Raw genomic sequence first — 16126 nt, forward strand, 5'->3', positions numbered from 1 at the left:
GCTTCCTAGGAGTCTATTCATGACAAGAATTATTTTTGCTCTCAATACTTCTACTATTACTACTACTACTACTGACCTTTGAAAAATGTGACCTTCAGATTTTTCTTTTATTTCTTTCGTGCATTATGGACTTTGTTATATTTAGAATGACTCTTTCTTAACCTTCTTCCCCTCCTAGTAAGTATGAATAAGTACTCTCTGCTAGTAGTTCTGACAACTAGTCACTTTTTACATATTGATCGTGGGTATCTTATAGTAGCTCGTACTTATTCTAAGAACAACCAAGCAAGCAACTGGTGACAGCTCATTTCAGTTTGCTTTTTAGCCACCGTTAACACTGGACCATACCCTGTTTGTCCGTGTTCTCCATAGCTCAATATTTTCCTTCCAGTGGTTAGCAGAGTTTAATATTTCCTTTCTTCCTCCACCTTTCATTTCTTTATTTACAAAAAATAATTAATTCAACTTTACTTTTTGTTGAAAATATATTTTTCATTTTCAAATGAAAAATATCATATTTCAATTAAAAATATATTCTGGTTACAGTTTCCCCTCCCTCACCTTCTCCAAAGTCCTCTCCACCTCCCCTTCCACCCAAACCCGTACCCTGTATTTTTCCAATTAGAAAACAAACAGGCATCTAAAGGATAATAAGATAAAACGTGCTCGCTTCGGCAGCACATATACTAAAATTGGAATGATACAGAGAAGATTAGCATGGCGCCTGCACAGGAATGACACACAAATTCATGAAGCGTTCCATATTTTTATGCATAGAGATAACCTAGAACCCCTGCTCAGATGTAGCCCATGGCAGCTCAGTGTCCAAATGGGTTCTCTAGTAAGGGGAACAGGTGCTGTCTCTGACATGAACTCAATGGCTGGCTCTTTGATCACCTCTCCCTGAGGGGGGTGCAGCCTTATCAGGCCACAGAGGAAGACAATGCAGCCAGTCCTGATGAGACCTGATAGATTAGGGTCAGAGGGAAGGGGAGGAGGACCTCCCCTAACAGTGGATTTGGGAGGAGATGAGGGAGGGGGCTACAGCTGGGATATAAAGTGAATAAACTGTAATTAATAAAAAATAAAGAAAAAAGATAAAATAAAACAAAAGCAGACAAATAAGAATAGAACAACAACAACAAAAAAGAGCCAAATAAAAAGCTCAAGAAACACATATAGACACAGTCACACATGTTCATTGACACAGAAATCCCACAAAACAAATCCAGAAGCTATGCTGTATATAAAAAGAACCTATAAGGTAGAAAGAAAAGAAAAGAAAAAAAAAAGAGTACTTTAAGTCCCCACTGAGACTGTTGGAGAAAAGTAATTTTTCATTTGCAAATGGTTAATAATTGTAGATAGTGCCTGAGTTCTCCTCTCTACTGGACCCTTTTGGTGCAGACCTGCCCATGACGTATGCATGTGCCAGAGCCTCTGAATTCACGTGCTCTATCTAGGAAGCCTTGTTTCTTTAGTGTCTTCCAACCCCACAGGTTCTTAGAATTTTTCTAAGAACCTCTCACCTGCATTTCCTGAGCCCTGAGGGGAGTGATTTGCTCCAGACCTCCCATTGAGGACTGAGTACTCCAAGGTCTCTCACCCCCTGCACATTGTCTGGTCGTGGGTCTTTGTGTTTGCTCCGTCTACTTCACAACGAAGCTTCTCTGATGATGTCTGAGCAAGGCACTGATCTATGAGTGTAGCAGAATGTTGTTGGGATCGTTTTATCATCATGTCTTCTTTCACAGAATGGTGGTATTCGGTTTCCCCCTAGGTCCTTGGCATTCCTAGTGTCAGTTCTGGGCCGCCTAAGCAGTGCCAAGGATGGGCTCCCTCTCATGGAGTGAGCTGTAAATCCAATTACAGAACCACAGTTTTTTGTATGTGTGTGTGGATATGATTGAGGTACATGTATGAAATTTTAAAGGATAAATATGAATAAAAATAAAAATGATAACTATAGTAATGACTTTTCTTACTGCCAGCTTGCATTAATTACTTTAGTAAATTCTATTTTAAAAATCACAGTTTAGCGTAGTGGTTTTTTTTTTTTTTCCATAAGTGAATAGTGTTAAGAAATAGAATTCAGACACATGAGAGGCAAGTACACTTACCACTGTCAAAACACCTAGCCCTAATTTTCCTTTAAAAAACATTGTTGTTATTATTGGTGTACATGGGTGTGTGAATGACGTACGTGTGTGAGTATGAGAATGCATTGTGCATGCAGAGGTCAGGACAGCTTTTGGGAGTTGGTTCTCCTCTGTCATATCATCTGTATATTAAACTCAGGTCCTCAGGTCTTGGTGGCATGGGCTCTTTCACCTACTTAGTCCAGTTCCTACTTTACTTCTTTTAATTCTTCCTTTGTCCATATGTGCAGAACATGTTTGAAAATATACTATAATGTATTATCTTCTTATAGAGAGTTGGGACGTGATCTAACTCTCCGAACATCTCAGAAGGATATCACGTTCACCAGTCTACACATTCTAAAACATCGTATGGGGTATGTACACGTGACGGGAAGGAGTTGACTCTCTCCTTTATCTATGGTTGAAGTCTTAGGGTTGGGGGCTCAGCTGTCTTGACTATGCTAAACCTAATGTTAAAATAATGTAAATAGGCATGCAAAGCATATTGCTTCCAAATTAGAGGACAGATTACTTAAGGATGTGCAGTGAGCACCATAAGAATGAGAACTCACCTGTTTTGTCAGTGCTTTAGCTCCAGTCCCAAGCCCTGAAAAATCATCATACCAACACTGTCAGCATCTCCAAGTTCCTCCTGTTTTCATGCCTGATTTCCTTCTGCTTCTCTGTGCCTTTAGGAAGCCACTCCACCATAAAGCATGATGCCATCATTTAAAATCCCACTGTAATTAATTCCTATGTTGACTTAAACTAGGTAATAATATTTTTGCTTTTTAGAATAAAATTTTCCAGAAAGAGAGAAAGAGCTGTTCTTTGGTGGCCATTTGTTGGCAGCTCAACTGTGAGAAGTGTCTATAAAATAAAATATCAACATAACCATTTTGTGTCATCTGGAGTCAGTGGACAAAATTGGTAGTTTGCGAATTGTCTTTGGCTTTGAAAGAAACATCACTGTGGGCTGGAGTGTGTTAGAGCTAGCGCTGTCCTCTAGTACACTCACAGCTCTAGGTTCAGGCCTTAGCACCAGCTGTGGCCACCGCTACTTCTGTGTGCCAGAATAATCAAACAGTGAAAATAATATAACTGAGTACCTTCTGCTTTTTGTAGTTGGTTATTCATGGAATTTTGAGTCATGGAAGTATGCCTTTTTTATGAGCAGAAAAGTAACTTGAGAGATCTTATTTCATATATAAACACAATCATTTGAAACAATTTACTACTACTACTGTTATTATTATAACTTTTTAAATGAAGTGATGCTTAGGAATCAAACTCAGGAGTTCTTCTGTGCTAGGCAAATTCAGTGTTTAAAGTCATACTTTCAAATTCCACTGATTCTTTGAAACTTTTGCTGTAGGACATTAGGCAAGATGGCTCAGCAGGTAAGGATGCTTATTGTGAGGCCTGAGGACCCGGAGTTGTGTCCTTGCAACCCACATGGTGGAGGGAAAGAAACAACTCCTGTGAGGAGTTGACAGGGCTGACTCTGAGCTCAACCTGTGTACCCTTGCATGTGTCCTGCTCTGTTCCAAATAAATGGATTTTTTTAATTTTAAAAAGCCATTAATTTACTTTTTATTAGTTTCATTGTGAGTTGACTCTGAATGATGTTTGAAATGACTCTTTGAAGGGACATGAACTTTAACATTGTGAATTTTCATTGGTAAGATCTCTAAAAGCATAGTTCTTTGTCTAACTTTATAAAAGCCAAATAAGAAAAAACATTTTAAGAAGCATTCTATGTGCATACTAGAAGAGATTCTTGCAGGAAAAGATGTCTGGACTACAATGTACAGGGGAGAGGCAAAAGTCAAGTTCTCAAGCAATAGCTTAGGCAAAGGTACATAGTGAAAGATTAGTTATTCTAATGGGAAGTAGCATTTGGCCTTATCTAGACTAAGGATTTTCCTTTTATTAAAATTTATTTATTTATTTATTATTATTAAAAAAATTTTTATTAATTATAGTCCATTCACTTTGTATCCAAGCTGTAGCCCTTTCCTTCATTCCCTCCCAATCTCACCCTACCTCCCTCATCTCCTCACATTCCTCTCTCCAAGTCCGCTTGTAGGAGAGGTCCTCCTCCCCATCCCTCTGACCCTAGTCTATCAGGTCCCATCAGGACTGGCTGCATTGTCCTCTTCTGTGGCCTGGCAAGGCTGCTCCCCCTTCAGGGGGAGGTGATCAAAGAGCAGCCACTGAGTTTATGTCAGAGACAGTCCCTGTTCCTCTCACCAGGAAACTCACCTGGAGACTGAGCTACCATGGACTCTATCTGTGCAGGGGCTCTGGGCCATCTCCAGGCATGGTCCTAGGTTGAAGCATCAGTCTCAGAAAAAAAACCCTCGGCCCAGATTTCTTGGTTCTGTTGCTTTCCCTGTGGAGCTCCTGTCCCCTCCAGGTCTCTTTATCTGCCCCTTCCTTTACAAGACTCCCTGCACTCTGCCCAAAGCTCGGCTATGAGTCTCAGCATCTGCTTCAATATCCTGGGTAGAATCTTTCAGGGTCCTTCTGTGATAGACTCCTGTCCTGTTTTCTGTCTTCCCTCTTCTGATGTCTGTCCTGTTTGCCTTTCTGAGTGAGTATTCATCTTCTTACCCATGCTCCTTCTTCTTGCTTAGCTTCTTTAGGTATACAGATTTTAGTATGTTTATCTTATGTGTCTAATATCCACTTTTAAGTGAGTATATACCATGTGTGTCTTTCTGCTCCTGGGATACCTTACTCAGGATGATCTTTTCTAGTTCCCACCATTTGCCTGCAAATTTCATGATTTCCTTATTTTTTATTGCTGAGTAGTATTCCATTATGTAAATGTACCACAATTTCTTTATCCATTCCTCCATTGGGGAACATCTGCATTGTTTCCAGATTCTGGCTATTATGAATAAAGCTACTATGAACATGGCTGAGCGAATGCCCATGTGTTTTAGCATATTTTGGATATATGCCTAGGAGTGGTATTGCTGGATCTCGAGGTAGCACTATTCCTAATTGTCTGAGAAAGCACAAGATTGATTTCCAAAGTGGTTGTACAAGTTTACATTCCCACCAGCAATGGAGGAGGGTTCCCCTTTCTCTACAACCTCTCTAGCATGTATTATCACTTGAGTTTTTGTTCTTAGCCATTCTGATGGGTGTAAGATGAAATCTCAGGGTTGTTTTGATTTGCATTTCCCTGATGACTAAGGACGTTGAGCATTTCTTTAAGTGTTTCTCTGCCATTCAATAATCCTCTATAAAGAATTCTCTGTTTAGCTCTGTACCCCATTTTTAAATCAGATTACTTGATTTATTGCTTTTTAATTTCTTGAGTTCTTTATACATTCTGGATATTAGCCCTCTGTCAGATAAAGGGTTGGCAAAGATCCTTTCCCATTCTGTAGGCTGTCATTTTGTTCTGATGACAATGTCCTTTGCTTTACAGAAGCTTTCCAGTTTCATGAGGTCTCATTTATGATTGCTGCTCTTAGAGCTGTTCTGTTGGTGTTCTGTTCAGGAAGTTGTCTCCTGTGCCAATGAGTTCCAGGCTCTTCCCCACTTTTTCTTCTAACAGATTCAGTGTGTCTGGTTTTATGTTGAGGTCTTTGATCCACTTGGACTTTAGAAAGAAATTGAAGAAGATATCAGAAGATGGAAAGATCTCCCATATTCATGGATCAGTAGGATTAACATAGTGAAAATGGCCATCCTTTCAAAAGCAATCTACAAATTCAATGCATTTCCCATCAAAATACTAACACAATTCTTTACAGACCTTGAAAGAACAAGTCTCCACTTCATATGGAAAAACAAAACAAAACAAAAAACCAACCCAGAATTGCCAAAAAGATCCTATACAACAACAGATCGTCTGGAGGTATCTCCATCCCTGATCTCAAGCTGTACTACAGAACAATAGTAATAAAAACTGCATGGTACTGGCATAGAAACAGAATGGTGGATCAATGGAATCGAATAGAAAAACCAGAAATAAACCCACACACGTATGGATACTAAAGAAGCCAAAACCATACATTGAAAAAAAGACAGCATGTTCAACAAATGGTGCTGGTCTAACTGGATGTCTGTATGTAGAAAAACACAAATATATCCACATTTATCACCCTGAGCTAAGGATTTTCAATGAGAGAATAGGAACTAAGCTTTTAAATTGGGACCAGACAGTTTTTATTTTTAGACACTTACTTGTTTTGCAATGTCAGCTCCTGAAGGTTTGTGCATATAGAACTAATGTGATCAACAGGAGGCTTCTGGAAGATTGCCGTGGTAAAGACATACAGGTGGGGATGAGAGCACAGAGAATGCTGCTTATTTGGGTTATAATAATTGACATGAAGTATGGAAGTATCATTGAGTGGGTCAGCTAATATTTCTGATCCATTTTGGCTTTTGGATATGAATAGGAAGATATTACATCCTTCTTTCCTAATGGTTTCAGTGTATGTTTGAGAGTATAAAATGTAACATGCATGTACAAGTGCTTTGTAAACTGTAAAGCTTATACACATTCAGGCTGATACTATAAATATATCAGCATTCACTCATAGTTCAGAGAGCGTAGACGTTGTGATAGTTGCTAGAAGGAGATATGTCAGATAATGTCAGTGAACACTCAGCAAAAGTCAAAGATAATGCTTAATGTTGGGGGAAGGGTTGTGCACAGACTCAGGATGATCAGGGCCAAGGCCATCCTCTGTTACAGTGGAAGTTGACACTAGTCTGGCCCATATAACTTCTTGTCTCAAAAAAAAAATTATATATATATATATATATATATATATATGGTTTAGCATTTGGTTTAGCAACCATGTCAGACAACTCCCAGCTAGCCATAACTACAGGTCTCCGGGGTTCCAATGCCGCTGGCCTCCACAGGTGCTTCAGGTCATTTGTGCTTATCCATATGCAGACCCATGAACTGATACTTAACTAAAAACAGTAGAAATAAATGTTATAAAATCATTTATGAAAGTATAACAGATTAATATTTGCAAAGAAGGCAAAACTAGGGCTAGGCTTACATCTTTGGAAGCAAAAATTATTAATTAACTTGCAGGAATATTGATTGGAGGAGGTGGTAGTATATGTAAATGAAAGTGGCCATTATCATTAGAAATAACCTTTTTTATTCTTGAGAGCACAAGGCATGGGCTGGAGTGAGTTCAAATTTGGGTATTACTTACATTGTAGATAATTAGAAATCCTGTCTCTACATTTTCGTCTCTCTCTCCCTCCCCCTGTGTGTATATGTGTGTGTTTTTGTGTGTATGTGCACACAGGCGTACTTTGATGTATAGCTGTGTGTGTGTTTGTGTGTGAGCACATGTCTCACTGTATAGGTCTGACCGGCCTTGAACTTGGTACCGTCTTACCACCTCTGCCCCTGAATTGTGAAATTACAGGTATGCAACACTGTACCCAGCTTTTTTTGTATTCTTGAGCGCCTCCTTAAGGAAGAAAAGAAACTGGCCTTTCTAAATCCCTGTACATCATCCACTCATCCTTCCCTGGTCCCTTAAATCCTTTCTCGAAGCAGCAAAGCCTCCTTCCAGAGACGTTCCTTACAGAGTATCAATCAAATGTGCTTGATTTTTTATATTGGCAAAGTGGTAGAGGCGTTAACTGGCTGTTTGCCACTAGTTTGGAAGGGGAATGAGCGGCCCTTTATCCCTGGATAGCTTCCTCTCCCACTGATTTAGAAAGCCTGCTGCTAAACATTGCTTGAGAGTGAGAGGCTAAGAATAGCTCACCTGACTGGACCCCAGGAGGAGAGTTACTGGAGTCCAAGCCCCTTAGTCAGTCATTGCAGCAGTCCCAACTGTCCCGTCAAAGCCCTCGTAATCTGACTCTGCTAAATCTTGCTGCTTTACAGTCCACGTTCATGTCCTACCCAAGTAAGTCTCTGTATGTTTCAAATCATGCCATGTACTCCCCCTCAGTGCCTCTGAGTTACAAGTCTCCTCAGTCTCAGTGGCTCCTCCCACATTTATGGGCAGCTACTTTCCTTCAAGGTCTAGGTGGAATGCTGTCTGTCTCCTGAGAAAGAAGTGATGACTTTTCTTTCATTACCTTAAACAGTTTCTATCAGTTTTCAGTAAAAGATCAGACACCAGAATAGAACTGGATAGATTTAAATTTAAATTAGTTGATTATAATTAACTATGTAACTGATTTTCTTGCTTCTGTAATGGGGGTTTATGAATGAAAAATAAAATAATGTAAGGGTTCAACATGAAAATATGTCTGTAAGAATAAATACTCTATGGGTACTATTGTATCTTGTGATTTTTATTCTTTGGCCCTCACACTTGTATGCATTTTGTCCTCTTTGTGAAGTTGAGTGATCTGGAATCAGGAACCCTTTCATAGTCCTCTTGGTCCCTGTAGTTCTTGGCACAGTATCTTACATGCAGGAGACTTCACTGCTTATGTGGTAGTGTTGTTACAGCCAGTTAGGTCTTGTAGGGGAGCAGCAGCCACTGTCTGATCTGTCACCACCGGATCCCAAGTATAAAGGGATAACTTTTGATTGTATTTCCTCTAAGATTATTCTCTGATTTCCCACAATACCCTTTCATGACAGTTGCTATGGTTTACATGATTTAATCATGTTACATGGGATTCTCACTGCAGTTATGTAAATAATGTGTTTATCTAAGAGATGAGTTTCAAGTAGGAATCAGACTAGAAGCCATGTAGGAATTGATAGGAAACCTATACCAGTTAATTTGTTTCTGTTTAGATGGGTCATTTTTTAAACATTTTAATATGGATACATCTTAAAAATCACTCAAATAGGTTAATATGGCCATAGATTGGTATTCCTACACTATTTTATGTTGAAGATGGAAACTCTTTAGGTTCATGTGCCTTCATTATTCCACAAATCGTTATAATCACTGTTTTAAAAAAGGCACATGCTCACAGTAGGTACCTTGTAAGTTGAAACTTGAGTAATTCGGCCTAATTTTCTAGGCCTAGATAACTGAAAAGAGAACTAATAGCAGGCTACTAAACAATTACTTATTGTTTCTAAATGTATTCTTTCTTTGCCTTGTTATAAAAAATAGTATTCCTGAGCAGTTTGTATTTGTGTGTGTGTGTGTGCATATAATAACAATGGAAAAGGAGGCCATGAATTTGAAGGACAGTGGGAAAGGGTATATGGGAGGGCTTGAAGGGAGGAAGGAAAAAGAAATGTCGTGGTTATGTTACAGTCTCAAAAATTAAAGAAAAAAAGTTATTACTACCTTTGCCTAAAATATATTTTACTCTTCTCTGTAGATAATGACTTGCTAATTGTGGTTTGCCTAAGAATGGCCCCTACAGTCTCATATATTTAAATGCTTGGTCACCAGTGAGCAGAGCCGTTTGAAAGGATTAGAAGGATTAGGAGGTGTGGCCTTGTTGGAGGAGGTGTCTCACTGAGGGCAAGGTTGCAAAAGCCTATATCAGGCCCAGTGTCTTGTCCCTCTCTGCCTATGGATCATGATATAGCTTTTAGCTACGGTTCCAGCACCTGCCTTCATGCCGCTATTCTCCCTGCCATGATGATGAGGGACTAAGCCTCTAAAACTGTAAACTAGCCCCCCAATTACATGATTTCTTTTATAAGAGCTGCCTTCATCATGGTGTCTCTTCACAGCATGACTTCAACCATGACTAAGACCCTAAATTATTCTTCAGATCCTGTTTTGTAGGCTGTTACCTCTGTAGAGACATTGTTGCCCGCTTAGGCAGAATTAGGCCACTTCTTCCTTTCAGTCAGTTTTCTGACCACCCTAGAGTGCCATCTTGCACTTTCTTTATGGGTGCTGCCTCAGGTTTAACCTCAAGTTCATAAGTGCTTACATACTCTTCATGTTAGGAGAAGGAATGAATGAATGTTTCATTTAATGATTACTGTGGAAATTCACAAATGCTCAGAAGTTTTATTTATTTATCTATTTGTTTGTTTGTTTATAAGAATTTGACTTTATTACCCATCTCCACAACCACTTCGTTTATGTTTCATTTTAATAGAAAATTAAATGTTTCAGTCTTAGTATTCTCTATTTTTTGTTTGTTTGTTTTTGAGACAGGGTTTCTCTCTGTAACAGCTCTAGCTGTTTCGGACTAACTTTGTAGACCAGGCTGGCCTCAAACTCACAGAGATCTGGGATTAAAGGTGTGGACCACCACACCTGGCAAATTTTAGTATTTTCAATGTTTTTGCAGAGATTACTTCCAGGACAGCCTAAAGAAGGGGCTGAGGTAGTTTACCTTTGGGCAATTGGTGCCTGATCTGTTTACCAGAAGGTTCTCATTATACGTATCTTGTTTTCTGCTAGTAGGAAGAAGCTTCAATGGTTTATGCACAATTCATTCATTAGGGCTGCCTTCAATTACTTTTTAGAAAACAATTTAAGAGTCCGTTATCATATCAGTTAATTGAGGAAAAAGTATATTCTGAGTTTTTCTTGGGTAGCATATATGCAAATATTAAAATAGCCTTGTTTTTAATCAGAAAGCAAATTGTTGATTCTTCTTAGGTGTTTGTAAAGCACTATACTACAAACAAGTAATGGCACTGATGTGTTTGTCTCCCCTGCCTTTCTTCCTGCCAAGGTCTCCCGTATAACCTTCCCCAGTCTCCTCAAATTCATGGCCTCTTCTTTCATTGTTACTGCATGCATATATGTATATACGTATTTCTATACATACCCAGCTCAGCCCATATGTTACTTCTATGTATGTTTTCAGGGCTGATTGTTTGGCACTGGATGACAGTTAGTGTGCTCTTCCACCGTTTCCTTTGTAAGCGTGAAGTGTTTTGTAGATGTGTCCATTGGAGCTGGGCATCACAACTCGGTATTCTGATTGGTTGTGGTTTTCTTTTCTTTCTTTTTTGTTTTGTTGTTGTTGTTTCAAGACAGGGTTTCTCTGTATAGTGTTGGCTGTCCTAGAACTCATTCTGTGGATCAGGCTGGCCTGGACCTCACAGAGATCCGACTGCCTCTGCCTCCTTGGGTGCTGGGATTATAAGCCTGCACCACATGCCCAGGCTGTGGTTTTCTGTAAGAAGCTTTTAACAATCAAAAGACAGTATTAAAACACTAAGAAAGTAATTTAGAGTCTTTTTTTCTTTAAAAGCAGATGTTAGATCTTTGTCTCATTTCTTATGCCAGGACCTAAAGGGGCAAAAAACTAACGGTTTGCCCCCAATCAATTTCTTTTTTTTTTTAATTTATTTTTTAAGTTTTACTTTATGTGTATGAGTATTTTACTTACAGATATGTATGTGTTACATGTTTGCCTGGTTCCCACAGAAACCAGAAGAGGGAGTTGGGTCTTCTGGAACTGGTGTTAGCACCCATGTGGGTGTTGGGAAATGAACCTGGGTTCTCAGCAAGAGAAGCCAGTGCTCTTGACTGCTGAGCCACCTCTCCAGATTGTCAAATCAGTTTTAAGCCAGTGAAATGAGAACTCCTTTTTAGCGTAAATTAATGCAATGCTTAGATTAAAAAATTATTGGTGTTCTCAGTTTTTAGTTCTTACAGGGATATTTTCTCTAACAAATTGTACATTTAATAAAAGGGGGAGAATTTTAGCTTTTCAATCGAGCTACTCAATTGAACTTGAATTATGCTGATCACATCTTTGATCTTTTGGGACAAAATTGCTCATTTAACCCCTTTAACTCTGAAACAGTCTCTAGAGACAAGGAAAAGGTTTGACTTTTACATTATACTTTTTCAAGCAATATTTTTTGTGTTTTACCCTGAAACGCTATAGTGTGTGTGTGTGTGTGTGTGTGTGTGTGTGTATGTTTTCTCTTGTGCTCTGGCTGTAAGCCCGCTTGAGAAACCTAATACAGGCTAATACCATTTCAGACTTCTAAATATATATATATATTTCTTTCATCCTCCTCATCTTGGCAGTCCCTCTTTTTTTTTTTTTCCCTTATTCAACAAACTCTGTCATAACAAATCTCCACTTTTTCCCAAGCGTTGCTGGACTCTTGTCCACTCCACTGCCTCTGTCTTCCCACAGTTACTCTCTCCAAGGAAAAATGAGGGCAACAGACGGGACTTCTGCGCTTTGCGCCTTCCTGTGGATAACTGTTCATGGCCTTGCTTTTGCTGCCTCTCTCCCTGTGTTCTCCAAGGAAGAGTTCTTCATCCCTCACTAACCCTTCCACTCGTGCCCTTGATCTTGCCCTTTCTGCTTCCTCTGAGATCTAATTCTACCAGTTATTTCCTTTCCTGTGTTTTTACCTTTTCATCCCAATTGCCTCCTAGAAAATATGCTCAACTCTCAGTTTTTTATGTCTCTTAGTTGGCAAAGATACATAGGATAGAGGGTACTTCTCCATCCTCTGTCCATTGCCCGATTTCTACCTAGGGCAGACTGTATTTGTTGCAGCCCCTTCATGAATTAATCAGAAGTGACCATCCCCGAGACACTGACTATAGCTTAAAGAGCTCTTGGCCTTACTTCTCCAGTGCTCAGATTAAAGCCCTCACTAGGACTACTGCTGGTGTTTCTGACTCATTTCCTTGCTATCAGTCTTTTCTCTTCCAGTTGGCTTTTCTTTTTTTAAGGATTTATTTATTATTTTTACAGTGTTCTGCCTACATGAATGCCTGCACCCCAGAAGAGGGCACCAGAACCCATTGTAGATGGTTGTGAGCAACCGTGTGGTTGCTGGGAATTGAACTCAGGACCCCTGGAAGAGCAGCCAGTGCTCTTAACCTTTGATCCATCTCTCCAGTCCAAGCTTGCTTTTCTTAATCACATCAAAGCAATCTTTTTTTAATTAAATTTTTATTCACTTTGTATCCCAGCTGTAGACCCCTCCCTCTTTCCCTCCCAACCCCACCTTCCCTCCCTCACCTCCTCCCGTGCTTCTCTCCCAGTCCACTGATAGGGCGGTCCTCCTCCCCTTCCATCTGACCCTAGCTTATCAGGTCTCATCAGGACTGGCTGCAGTGTCCTCCACTGTGGCCTGGCAAGGCTGCTCCTCCCTCAGGAGGGGTGGTCAAAGAGCCAGCCACTAAGTTCATGTCAGAGACAGTCCCTGTTCTCCTCACTAGGGAACCCACAAAGCAGTCTTTTAAAATATTGGTATGATCACATGGTCGGTCAACATTGCACACAGAGTGAAAAGCCAAACTGTAAAAAGGCAAATAAGATTACCAGTGATTAGAGCTCTGACTTTGGATGCTACTGTGCTACTGTTGAGTCCCACACACCCCCAAAGAAACGTGCTGTTTCACACATCTGAATCTTTTATGTTTTCAATCTTGGGACAATATTTTCTGTACACATTTCCAGGCCTCCTCTTTAACATTTCAAAGACCATGATTAAGCATCCTTATCAGGCTGACCTGGCTTTTTCTTTCCTGCCTTACCAAGCCATCACTGGTGTACTGCAGTGGTCAAGGTGCCCATTAAACATTGGTTTACTGTAGTCTGTGGATCTGCCGTTATTTAGTGTACAGTCTATTGTAACGTTTTTATAGTTCCTTGACAATCTGGCCATGTGTTGTTCACGGCGTATCTTACACACAACCGTGGGTGACTTTCAGCAGGTGTTATTGGTGCTCTATCTATGGGCATTTCAAAATCTAGAAATACGTTTTGCATTATATGTGTTTAATATCGATGAACTAAGAGCTGGTTGCTTGGCCATAGTTTTCAGCAGGGAAGAAGATTTTGTTGCTATTAAGTCAATTAGCTAATCTATCTGAAGATTTAAGTCTTTTGTTTACTCTGTCATAGTATATAGTAGCAGCTCATCGATGTGTTTCTTTTCTACCCAAATTGTAATAAATTAGAGAAAATCTTTCATAGAATTTATGATCAACTTTCCCACCAGCTTTTGAGACTCCCCCCCCCCCCCAAGCTTGCAAATCTAGAATGTGAATCTTCCTTAGTTTTATGCTTGTGGTCTTTAGTTCTTCCTTCCCTCCCATCTATCTTTGAGTCATTGTGATGACTTCCTACTTTACCAAATTCAGATTTGGTTGTTCTTTGTTAGTCTTCTTTAAAGGTTTTTTTTAAAATTTATTATTATTATTATTTTTTGTCCACTATCCGTTTTGCACCTGTAGCTGATAACACTCTTCTCCAAGTCTAGAATGCAGTCCATGAGGATAAACATCACTCCCTGATGTTGTTTATGTTAAAAGGGCCAGCGTTCCCCAGACATCTGCTACACAGGCGCATAAAAGTTGTTCCAGCTATTGGCTGCCAGGAGAACACAGGGTTGTCACAAAACAGCTCCCCAATGTCCCCAAGAAGTGGTGACTTCATTTCTGCTGGAAAATCAGAATCAGGAAAGGACTGTACATTTCTGACGATTGACTTCTGGCCTGATTCACCACATCCCCATGTCGAGAGTAGACTGCTTTCTTCAGAAACTGGACCATCTTTAGAAGGGCACACTTAAGCTTTGCTTGGTGTTGGTAAGAACAAAGAGATCTCTCTAGTCCCTGGCTGTTTGCTTGGTAGTGTAGCTGGATTGTGCTGCCTTTGGAAGCATGGTCTTTTGACTGACTTTGATAAGGTTGACTCCCAGTAAACCTCAGCATCCTCCTTTCCCTGGCGCCACTGGGCCGGCCACCCGCCTTCCCTCTTCCTTCTCCTGCCCCCACTTCCCCACCACCTCACTATTCCTCACTTGAACTGACTGCCAGAGTTCACAGACAGCTGGGCAGAGAGTGGCTAAGTCGCCCAGCTGCCCGGGAAGCTTGGCGGCCAGGCTGAGGGAAGGAAGCATCGGCTCTCTTTGAAGGTCGGCTGCCAGTGAATCTCAGGCAGCTGGACTTCAAAGGGGGCACCGACGGGCTTTCCCTCCTGTCTAGGCAGGTCATTCCATGGCACTGTGCTTCCGGCATTGGCATGGTGCTTTTCAAGTTCCCCTTCAATTAAAGAGCTGACTTGGGAGCTGCGCTTCTGTTAATGTTTGTATTTGTGAGAAGAAGACAATCTAAGCTCTCACCCCAAAACTATAGAGCTAGAGGAGAAAAGAAAATAAATACCTCTCACAGTGGGATTTTCTTATTGCTAGCCCCTCTTTTCTGTTATGTACCAAAATTTAAGTTACTTTAGACATTTTCCATATGAACTTGAATAAACAAACACTCACCACTGCTTGCTTATGGACCAAATTTAGAAATACCTGTGAGTGGTACTTCTATCGGTGTCTAGAAAAGGGTGTGGTGCTCACTGGGCCACACTTTATTCCTGCTCCACTTCTGTGCTTTTCACCTACCAGTTCCCCCCTACCTCATACACACACTCCACCCCTGGTGTTTGGAGAGAGAAAGAGCCTACTAAGGGAACGGCGGGTGTTGCATGAACAGCCTAAAGCTGCTTTACCTGAGCTGAGTGTCGGGAGGCACATGCCACCTGTCCCAGGACAGCCAGCCCTACCTTATTATGCATCCCTTTCTCTCCTTGGAAACTGGGGATGATTGTACTTCCAGCACTGACGAGAAAATGCCAAGGGCTAATAGGTCTAAGAGGTCCGAGTGTGTAGCTCAAGTACTGCTATTATGATATTTCCCTTTGGCTGGAAAGAGGGAGGGAACAAGTGGCTTTTGTTGTTCTTGTTTTATTGTCCCTGTTTGAACAAGAGATAGCGAGTTTCTGCCTTAAACTGATGCTATAGCATAGTGTAAAGTGATGTATTATATAGTTTGAAGGGGGGACAGTTATTTCATGTTATCAATCTTTTCTTACATTATGCGTCCTGGGGCTATAAGGCAACTGGATTCACTGAGAGCTTTGGTTGTACTGTAGCATATATACTCAAAGAAAGAAACATGACAGCTTTCAAGAAGTAGATGTTTGAATGAATTGTGTATTTCCTGGAGTCAGAGTCAAGTGTTTGACTTTTTGCTCTAACAGCTTCTTGTCATATGTGTATACATAAGTTGTCTTGTTGGTGAAATGAGATAAACTGTGTAATTCAGAGA

At 40.4% G+C, this 16126-nt stretch overlaps 1 protein-coding gene and 1 non-coding gene across 3 annotated transcripts in view; both read left to right on the plus strand.

Annotated features, from left to right (window-relative positions):
* The window catches only part of Wdr70 (WD repeat domain 70), a 218935-nt gene that overhangs the window by 150518 nt on the left and 52291 nt on the right, over positions 1-16126 (plus strand). The window lies entirely within an intron of this gene.
* On the plus strand, positions 663-769 carry LOC132653447 (U6 spliceosomal RNA). The gene has a single exon (XR_009591186.1). It is a non-coding gene; the product is annotated as a U6 spliceosomal RNA (small nuclear RNA).

This window comes from Meriones unguiculatus, chromosome 3 (assembly GCF_030254825.1).
Source record: "Meriones unguiculatus strain TT.TT164.6M chromosome 3, Bangor_MerUng_6.1, whole genome shotgun sequence".
Taxonomy (NCBI): Eukaryota; Metazoa; Chordata; class Mammalia; order Rodentia; family Muridae; genus Meriones; species Meriones unguiculatus.